Raw genomic sequence first — 11,680 nt, 5'->3', positions numbered from 1 at the left:
ATTCGACTTGATATCTGTAATGTAGGAGATTGAATACAAAAACCCTTATGCAAATTCGACTTGATGTCTTGCATGCATTTAATAAATATTTCAATTATGTTAGATTAACAATTTAAGTTGCAGACGAGCCAAAGAATTAGGAGGCTATCTTTTCCTCAAGATTGAGAAGGTCAATCATCTGGTATAAGTATTCAAATTTTGTTTAAGTAAATTGTATTGTGATATAAATATGTAATATATTTACTACTATGTTTATTTATATAGGATCGTCCTCACGACCATCTCGGAGTCTATTATCTCTACATGGATCCTCACCCATTGAAGGTATAAATTTATTTAATTGTATTATGTCAATTGATAAATTTATATGCTCATATCATATATATTACTTTGTTAGATATTGCGGGGACATCTCAAATGGATCCACCGCAGCATCGAGACGCATCGCCAGGTCTAGGTATTATTTTTTCTATTTTTATCATTTTGATATTAAATTCTTAATTTACATTTGTAATGTAATGATATTTTGTATTCCTAATATATATTTGCAGGCAATGCTTGTGATAGATTTGGTGATGACGAGATCGAGCACGAGATGATGTCCGAATCTTCTCAGTCAAAGATGACATGTCTCCACCCATGGACTCCATCAGTATATGACATCCCTATGCCTGAAAAATCTATTGTATTATAAAAAAATGCGATAGGAACTACAAAATGAAGAGAGATGATATTAAAAGAAAGGAGCGCACCATAAAACAGAGACTAGATAAAGCTATAACAGATGTAATAAGGGAAAAGGGTAATGATTCCGTGTAAGCTTTGGAGATTTCCTACTTGTTGATGTTCGTGAACAAACAGTCGATGAAGGTTATCCACCGTAGGATGCAGTTTCAATCCTGACGACGCTGAGGAGAAGGGAGAGGATGAATGTTGGGGCCGACTCCTCCTCCGACTTTACGCCCGATTCTGAGTGCACGGGGTGGGCTGATAACCTGCACATGTAAGAATCGTAGGAGTACGAGACTAGTTTCCCTCGTGGTACCTCTGACGGTCAAGTCAGCTATGGAGCTTGAGTGGGGTTTGGGGGAAGGTCCTTGGGCCATTGAGGTCCTTGGAGTGTACTCTTTTGAGAGTTTTTTAGTTTTTTTTAACCAAGGTAGGTTCCTTGTTTCTATGAAGAAGAAGTAGCCAAGCCATTATCACTTACCCCTCTCTTTACCTTTTATCCCTCCTTTTATAGTCTATTGCCTCTGAGAGATTGACCCTTGGCTTTGACTGTGTATATGAGGCGGCTGAGGGGTGAGCAGTCGAGCTGTTGAGTCATCCTTCTCCTTCCAGATGTCAGCTGGCAATTGGAAGGTAGGTCACTCAAGTATATGAGAGAAATGACTTCTCAGTATCCTGGATTTGATTAAAGAGGTAGGGCGTAGGATAGGCTGGTTGTTTGGTCGTCCTTCTCTCTCCAGGTGGCGGCTGGCGATTGGAGAAGAAGTCATTCATGCACATAAAAGCATTATGACAATCTTCTGGGAAATGACTTGTAAGCAGAATAAGCGGCTTGGGTACGAGGTTTGTCAGAATGGAGATCTTGATGGGACTAATCAATACTGTTGTGTCGATTGATATCTGAAGTGAACTTGATCGGCTCTTATCCCTTTAGTTGAGGCGGGTTGATCTGTGAGCCATCATTATGATTTAGCGACCCGATAATCGAGTGAGATTTAGGTCGGGTGTATGGTCGAGTCGTCTGCTCAAGGAATCATCTTAATTGTGAGGGGGCGACTGATCCCGTACTTCGAGTTGGTCATGATGATCCTTGATCGAAATATGACTTGTCTGCTCATCTGGTCGAGAGACTTGACCTTGGCTGGGCGTTTTAGCCTCTAAGTTGGTTTGGACCATAGCTCTCTTGGGCTTATGCAGACATTCTTCCGACATCTCTCTCTTTGGATGGTAAATTATCATAACACTACTTATTTATTTATTTAAGTTTATATAAAATTTATTTCTCTTTGTATTTATAGGTAAAAAGATTATGAGAAACCTCGTAGACATAGGAGTGAGGAAAAGACAAAAGTACTTCTAAAAGGGTACCGAGCCATTTTGGAGTGGAAGGGCAACATTCCTGTTGGGGATTGGGCCGTCGGATTTAATAACTTGATTGGCTATTTAATAAGAGTTCCATGCTCTATTAACATTGCTCATAACTTTGAGGAATAAGAATTTAAAGACATAAAGAAGATTTGGGAGAAGCTCATGATACATATTTATTATATTGCTTATTTTGTTTACAATTCATAATGATTATTCTTATAGTGTATTTTTCTTTGACATGTAACTTGCAAGATCATTATTGTCTTAAGGACAACCCAAAGTCTTGGGATTATGTTATCTCTAAAATGGTCAAGATTATTCGGCGTTGGAAGAGTGATCTAAATGAAAGATATTTTACAAAAATATCTACTGATTAGAAGAGGATCTATGAGCTTGATAAGAGAGTTCATCCATTTAATTGGATGACTCTCATTATCGAGTAGGAGGGTGAGAAGAAGGTGAATTATTTTTAATTTATAATATTATTGTTAGGTCTCATGTTATGAGCCTACATCTTCTAATCTTGTTTTGATGATTACAAACAATTTCTAATGTTATTTGTCTAGTGTTTGTATTTCTTATTAGGTATTCTAGACAAACAACAATGTTAGAGGATGGATGGAATCGAGCATTCATGATCATATCCAATGGATGTTGGCGGAATAGTGGTTGAAGCATTGCAATTCAAGTTGAAGGTCCAAGTTCAAGATTCATCCGCAAGTGTATCAAGATAGAGCTTCGTTGAAGATCACAAGCTTGGGTAATTTAGTTTAGGTTTTATATTATGTGTGTTAAGTACTCTAAGCTCAATATCATATACACACACATTTTATTTGGTTTCTATGTATATATATATATATAGTTATGTATATATACACAAGTTTTGGTTTTATAGTTTACAAGTTTATATAAATATGAACCCTATATTATTGTTTATATATATATACATGTTTCATATTTGTTAAATGCATATTGTGCAAAACCTCATTTTTGCATAATATTAAGTTATTAGTTTATAGACTTAACAATCATAACATACATCTTTTATTAAGTCTATAAAATTAGTTTATAAAGTTTCAAAACATGGTTTATGTCCAATGTCAAAAACAAGTGTTTTTCATTTACATGTTTTGGACTATTTTGTAAAATAAAGATATTTTTCTTTTGGGAGGTGTTTTTTGAAAACCGGTTTTTGTAACATGTATATTATCATGTTTACAATCATTTTTCAAAGTTTTACATTTTTCTGATTTTATTTGCTATTTTTAAAAGAGGTTTGAAAATCAGATTTTTGTTTCAAAACAGGCTGATAACCTGTTATCAGTCGACTAATGTGTCAACTGAAAAAATCGCTTGGAACAACAAATAGTTTCTGTTTTGTTTTGGTCGACTGACCAGTCGACTGATGAGATCATCAGTCGACTGATAAGGTCGTCAGTCGACTGATAAGCTAGAAAATGCCTCTAATGGTCAGATCATCAGTCGACTGATGGAAGCCGTCAGTCGACTGATGGCATAACGGCTAGTTTTTTCAGCCTTTGTCATGTTTTGATTTTTTTGGTCTTTTTGCTGGGGTTTCTTGATCTTTGGGGTTTCCTATAAATACCCCCTTATACCCAGTTCTATTGCAACAAACAAGAATGTTTTAAACAAGTTTAACAAGGGTTTAAAATTTGTTTTAGTTTGTTTAAAAGAGTGTTTACGAGTTTTGTTTGTGAAGAGAATTTCACAAGAGCAAGTGGAGATCATCTATTGTGTTTGAGCATCCAAGTCTTCTCCCTCTTTCTCTTGATCTATAGAGAAGTTTTTCTAAACTCTATTTCTAGCAATTTATATGTTTGAACTTAATTTCCATAAGCTAGATTTACATTAAGTTTAGTTTTTATTTATTTATCTTATTGTTTACACACACAACCATTGAGCTTATTATATTTTCATACATTGTATAATTTGGATTGTGGGGTTAGTGTGACATTGAGTGTGAGCTTACATTGTGTTCTCATCTATTGTAGAGAACAATTCATTTGTTGTGTGCCTAATTACGAGGATTCACTTTGTAATACACTAGTACACCAAGAGGAGTGTGTGGTGAGAGACGGGGTCGTCCCAAGAGGAGTGGGTAGGTGGTAATGCCTAGATAGAGGTTATAATTTATCAAGGTGGTAGTTAGTGTAGTTACATTATGAGTGATTGTGAACGTTGATCGGTGAGCGTTGAAAACCGACATTGTGAGGTGTAAACTTTTTTCGGGTAAGCGTAGAAAACCCGGTGTGATAGTGGAGATCTCCTTGAGGTGAGGAGAGGAGACGTAGGTCTTGGGGACCGAACTCCGTGATCATATCGTTTGTTTGTGTTTGTCTTTGGCGTTCATTTATATTCGTGTTTATTGTTTATATCGCTATTGTCAAGTGCTCTTTCTTTATATTGCCCACTATCTTGTTTATCTTGTTTATATTTATTTCATCCTTGTGTTACTTGTATATCCTTACACATATATTGTTCATATCTTATTTGCTAGGATATTTGTTAATAAGTTTTTAATTTAGCATAAATCGAATTAGATTAGCATAAACTCTATTCACCCCCTTAGAGTTCTTTCCTAGTGGCATTAAGGTACTTTCAATTGGTATCAGAGCTTGGTGCTATTTGATTTAAGGTCTAATCTCTTCCCCTATGATCAATGGTACTTTAGATTCAAAATATTTGTTCAATCTAAAAATATCGATTTGTGGGAAGTTATTGATTGTGCTTATATTGTGCCCACATTGGAGAAATCCAAGTAGAGCAAAAATGATAAGAAGATGTTTACTATGAACAAGCTTGTGTTAAAATTTTTACTAAATGTATTTGATTCATCTATGTCTAACAAGCTTGATTCTTTTGATAGCGCTTATACATTATGGAAATTCTTAGAAGCGCATCAAGGGAACTTGGAGGAGATCCAACGAGCTTTTGCGGCTTCCTCTTCAAGTTCTATTGGAGCATCATCATCATACACACGGCCGCTAGGCGATAGCCCTAGTGAGGTATGCGATTTGGATTCCAAAAATAAATTATCCATTAGCGAACTCGCATGTGCATATGATAGATTAATGCATGTCTACACTAAGTTGCATAATAATTTTATAGATTTGAAAAGCAAGCATGTTAATTTAAAATCTGATCATGAGTTGCTAGGTTCCAAATTTGATGTCATTGCAAAAGAAAGTAGTATGCTTAAAGAAAACAATGACTTATTAAATTTGGAAAATAAAAAATTGACCTCATCTATTTCTAGCTTATCTCATGCTAAGAACAATACCATATTAGAAGTAGAGAACATTAGAAATGAGTTTAATTCTTTTAGAAATGATAATATATGTTCTACTTCTAATGTTAATGCATATGTGCCTAATAATGAAGATTTGAATCTTGTGAATAAACGCATTTCATCTTTAGATTCAATTTTAAAAACATGCATTGATAACCATAAGAAACTTATGGACAAGTGTGCTAAATCTAGTGCTATAAAATCACCTACATACTATGCACACTTGTATAGCAAAGTTTACAAATGCTCAATTTGTGGTTGTAAAGGACATATTGCTAAATTTTGCTATGATGCATACAAATCTTCTAAGACTAATGCTTCTTGTGCATCTCAAAAGGCTTCTTCATCACACACACATCCACATGCATCTATTTCTCATCGTAAGCATGCTAGTGTGTTTAAATGTGATTATTGTGGTCGTTTTGGTCATTTGGCTAAGTATTGTTTTGATTTAAAAAAAAATCTAGTTTGCCAAATGTTTCTAGTAGACCACATGTTTTTAAGTGTGATATTTGTGGTAGGTTTGGACACATAACGAAATTTTGCTTTGATTTACAAAATATTTCAAAATCCCAAATTGTTCCAAAAGAACTACCTTTGTTTAATGATGTTTCACATTTTCAAAGAGCTATAAATAAATTTTATTTGTTTGCAAATGGTTCCCGTGCACTTCCACATGGTCATCATAAACAAATACATCTTTTTTATTGCACACATTACAATCGGAAGGCTCATTTGTAAGATTATTATTATGACTGGATTAGTGCACCACATGCGCCCAAAAGGGATCATAACCCTAGGGCTTTGAGCTTTAATGATAGGGGTCATGTCCCTAAACCCTTTGGTACTAAGAATACTTGGGTACCAAAACATGTTTGATTTTTTTTAACCAAGAATTTTAATGTTTTTATTTTTTTTTCATGTCTTGGTTTTGAAAAATGTTTTGAAACTCTTGTAAATGAAAACAATTTCCTTTTGCTCAATTATTTTGTTTTCATTTTATTAACTTTGATTTTGATGAGAGGTTTGTGTTTATATAACCTTCCGGATTTATTGGGTGTTTATTCCCAAATCTTGTTTACCGGGTACTAAAATGTTTATATAGGTTGGAACAAGCTTAAGAGCTTGATATGTTGTTGCCTCTCTTGTATTTTGTCAAATTTTTTTTTGATTCATTGCTTTAAATTCATTATACAGCACAAACAGATGATTCAAATTTCAAATATGCTTTATAATATATTCTATATATGGTTTGATCAAGTTTTACAAAGAAGATTTCTTGTATTGATCAAACATCATTTTGGGTTTAAATATTGATTTATGATTTCATTTGAGTGATTTGTTTTCATTTGAAAACTTTTTGCATGATTCTCATGTTCTTTTTCTTTTGATTTTATAAATCTACTTTTAAACATGATTTTTATGTTTGTATAATGAGATATTATTTCATAATGACATATCAACATGTGTTCTCATTGTCTTTTTATATGTGGGTTGTACCTAGCATGTTTTTCTATTTTTATATTTGCTCACATATGTATGCCTTAGTATTCATTGCATATATTCCATAAGGTATTTTGATAGGAGGAGTCATTCCCTATATTTGTTTTATACTCACCGTGTTTATTTATAGGGGGAGCTTTCTCTCTCTTATTCTTTTGTTTCCCTATTTTGATGTTGCCAAAGGGGGAGAAACAAGTGGATTGTGAGTACATTTTAAGAGTATTGTTCTTTATTGCTTATCTTATATAATTTTTGTGTAGATTGTTTGTCATCATCAAAAAGGAGGAGATTGTTAGGTCTCATGTTATGAGTCTACATCTTCTAATCTTGTTTTGGTGATTATAAACAATTCCTAATGTTGTTTGTCTAGTGTTTGTATTTCTTATTAGGTATTCTAGACAAACAACGATGTTGGAGGATGGATAGAATCGAGCATTCACAATCATATCCAATGGAGGTTGGTGGAATAGTGGTTGAAGCATTACAATTCAAGTTGAAGATCCAAGTTTAAGCTTCATCCGTAAGTGTACCAAGATAGAGCTTTGTTGAAGATCACAAGATTGGGTAATTTAGTTTAGGTTTTATATTATGTGTGTTAAGTACTCTAAGCTCAATATCATATACACACATATTTTATTTGGTTTCTATATATATATATATATATATATATATATACATCTTTTATTAAGTCTATAAAATCAGTTTATAAAGTTTCAAAACATGGTTTATGTCCAATGTCAAAAATAAGTGTTTTTCATTTATATGTTTTGGACTATTTTATAAAATGAAGAGATTTCTCTTTTGGGAGGTGTTTTTTGAAAACCAGTTTTTATAACATGTATATTATCATGTTTACAATTATTTTTCAAAGTTTTATATTTTCCTGATTTTATTTGCTATTTTTAAAAGAGGTTTGAAAATCAGATTTTTGTTTCAAAACAGGCTGATAACCTGTTATCAGTCGACTGGTCAGTCGACTGATGACATCAGTCGACTGATGTGTCGACTGAAGAAATCGCCTAGAACAACAAATAGTTTCTGTTTTGTTTTGGTCGACTAACCGGTCGACTGATGAGATCATCAGTCGACTGATAAGGTCGTCAGTCGACTGATGAGGAAAATGCCTCTAACGGTGAGCTCATCAGTCGACTGATGGAAGCCGTCTGTCGACTGATGGCATAACGGCTAGTTTTTTCAGTCTTTGTCATGTTTTGGTTTTTTGTCTTTTTGCTGGGGTTTCTTGATCTTTGGGGTTTCCTATAAATACCCCCTTATACCCAGTTCTATTGCAACAACCAAGAATGTTTTAAACAAGTTTAACAAGGGTTTAAAGTTTGTTTTAGTCTGTTTAAAAGAGCGTTTAAGAGTTTTGTTTGTGAAGAGAATTTCACAAGAGCAAGTGGAGATCATCTATTGTGTTTGAGCATCCAACTCTTCTCTCTCTTTCTCTTGATCTATAAAGAAGTTTTTCTAAACTCTATTTCTAGCAATTTATATGTTTGAACTTAATTTCCATAAGCTAGATTTATATTGAGTTTAGTTTTCATTTATTTATCTCATTGTTTACACACACAACCATTGAGCTTATTGTATTTTTATACATTGTATAATTTGGGTTGTGGGGTTTGTGTGACATTGAGTGTGAGTTTACATTGTGTTCTCATCCATTGTAGAGAACAATTCATTTGTTGTGTGCCTAATTGTGAGGATTCACTTTGTAATACACTAGTACACCAAGAGGAGTGTGTGGTGAGAGACGGGATCGTCCCAAGAGGAGTGAGGTAGGTGGTAATGCCTAGAGAGAGATTGTAATTTCTAACACTTGAGGGAGACACGGGCTAGAGACCAACACTTGAGGTGATAGTTAGTGTAGTTACATTGTGAGTGATTATGAACGTTGATCGGTGAGCGTTGAAAACCGACATTGTGAAGTGTAAACGTTTTTCGGGTAAGCGTAGAAAACCCGGTGTGATAGTGAAGATCTCCTCAAGGTGAGGAGCGGAGACGTAGGTCGTGGGGACCGAACTCCGTGATCATATCGTTTGTTTGCGTTTGTCTTTGGCGTTCATTTATATTCATGCTTATTATTTTTATCGCCATTGTCAAGTGCTCTTTCTTTATATTGCCCACTATGTTGTTTATCTTGTTTATGTTTATTTCACCCTTGTGTTACTTGTATATCCTTGCACATATATTGTTCATATTTTATGTTTATTTCACCCTTGTGTTACTTGTATATCCTTGCACATATATTGTTCATATCTCATTTGCTAGGATATTTGTTAATAATATATCCTTGCACATATATTGTTCATATCTCATTTGCTAGGATATTTGTTAATAAGTTTTTAATTTGGCTGAAATCGGATTAGATTAGTATAAACCTTATTCATCCTCCTCTAGGGTTTTTTCCTAGGGGCATTAGGGTACTTTCAATTATCATCGTGTTATTTATCATTTATATATTATCATCACACATACTAATCAAGTACTTTATTTTGTAGAAAATATGTGAGATGGCATCGGCGAATCGCAGATCGAAGCTATACGATCACTTCTTAGGATCTACTCCTTATGCTCAGATCGAACATAAGTATTTGAGTGAAAACCCGGTATGATCATATTATTAAAGCTAATATCACGTGATTAGTTTCATACATTTACTTTGGAATTTAATATATCACAGGACGCTTTGACTATATCCCCGACTCTTTTTGCTAAAAGAGCTTATACACCTCCCCAGGGCTATGAAAATATAGAGGGAAATATCAAAAAATAGAGAAAATTAATGAATTGGTCATAAGTATAAGATTAATTTTAGATTTGTATATCCTTAATGATTTCTTATCAAAGTTTCTAATTTTTATGATAAATGGTATACAGGCGGCGGCGGAAGCTTTCCAAAACAATGCCTTGACTCGTGTCAGTCAGTCTCAGGGTACAGAGGACACTCTTGTAGAGCCTAACCGCATAACCAGAGATGAGCGGATGGAAGTCATCGACGGAGCTTACGGTTTACAACCAAAAAAGAAAGGAAGAGTGTCTTTGTCAAGTGTTAGAGTTAAGACATTCACCACCACCAATAAGCCTAGCAGCCACTCTTTAACCTCGACACGACCATGCGACACGTCATACGTCGTGGGTAATATTGGAAAATACTTGTTAAAGAGTGTTGAAGCCTCTTTGGCTTTAATTTTTGTTCCCACTATTAAGCACGAGTTAGGTAGTGCACAGACGACCTAGGATGTCGTTCAACGACTCATCGATTCTCAACCCTTAAAGGACTTGTTTCCGTAGCCTATGTATATGGATATCATGGATATGACATTTGATGAGCATGTAGTTGCAAGTGGTGGAGAGGTATATATGTCATATTATATATGCATTTATTATGAATATTTTGGAATATATTTTTATATTGATTTATATTTTTTTAGGCTAGAGGTACCATAGGAAGCAGCAGTACAGTACGACATTTTGATGTAGTGGAACATATTATGACCTCCAGATTATATATATATATATATATATGAATCGATGAATGATGAATGTGATTATTATTGGATGTGAATTGATGAATGTGAATATTGGTAGATGTGAATTGATGAGTGTGAATATTGTTGGATGTGAATCGATGAATGTGAATATTGTTGAATATATTGTGAATATTGACAGCAACAAGTATATATTCCCGATCGGAGGGCTCAAAAAGCAGTAATTTTTTTTTTTCCAAATAACATTCATTAGCGATAGGATGGTCCGTCGCTAATAAACATTGGCGACAGGGTATTTCGTCGCAAATGTACATACATTGGTGACGGCGGCATCCGTCGCCAAAGCTTATTGGCGACGTGGGGCTTCCCGTCGCTAATAAGCTTTGGTGACGGTAAACTGGCGACAACTAGTTTACCGTCACCAATGCTTATTAGCGACGCAGGAAGCCCCACGTCGCCAATAAGCTTTGTGATGGATAGATTGTCATCGCCAAAATGCATTGGTGACGGCGTAGGACCCGTCGCCATTGTTTTCCGTCGCCAATGTGCATTGACGAGGGGATTATTGGCGATGGACTATTGGGCGTCACGAATGTTCATTCATGATGGATTTGATTGCATTGGCGACGAATTTCCCCCTCGCCAATGACTTGTCTACTAGTGAATGCATAGTCCCCCTCAATAATGTCATCTCTTTAAGGTCGTGAGTAGAAAACTTGACAGCTCTCTCTCAAGATGTGGAGCCCGCTAGATTCTGACTGTTACTATGGGGGTTGAACAAAAACAAAGAAAGTCACTGTGTGGCACGTGAGTTATCTAGATTCCTTGTGTGTCTTGTGATCAAGGAAATTGAAGGGAAGAAGACTATGAACCATACAAAGGTTTTTGGATGATCAAAGTTAGGCCAAGAGCAATAAGTGTCCAAGACCATGGCTGGTGGAAAAAGACCATGACTGCTTTGAGAAGAAAAATTAGCACAGAAGTTGAAAGTTGAGATCCACGTCACCCACTTTATTTTCCTAGGTATAAAGAATCCTTAAGGCTTCTCTAGTTCTATTTTTTAATTAGCCGCTAAGACATGGACCGCTTTTATAACTAATCCCTGTGTTTGTGCTTTTTTTTTCTTAATGTCAAATCTCAACTTTTCATTCCGTCTTCTTTGTTAGATCAAATGCCATGAAAGCTCAATTGGGTATTGTTGCCGTATTCTAATATTGTTTGGAGAGAAAATCCCTTGTATCTGAATCTTTTAGTTTAATTGATGATGGATTCGGAT

The sequence above is a fragment of the Asparagus officinalis genome, chromosome 3, assembly GCF_001876935.1.
Source record: "Asparagus officinalis chromosome 3, Aspof.V1, whole genome shotgun sequence".
NCBI lineage: Eukaryota > Viridiplantae > Streptophyta > Magnoliopsida > Asparagales > Asparagaceae > Asparagus > Asparagus officinalis.
The sequence above is the reverse complement of the archived record's forward strand: the minus strand, read 5'-3'. Positions refer to the sequence as shown.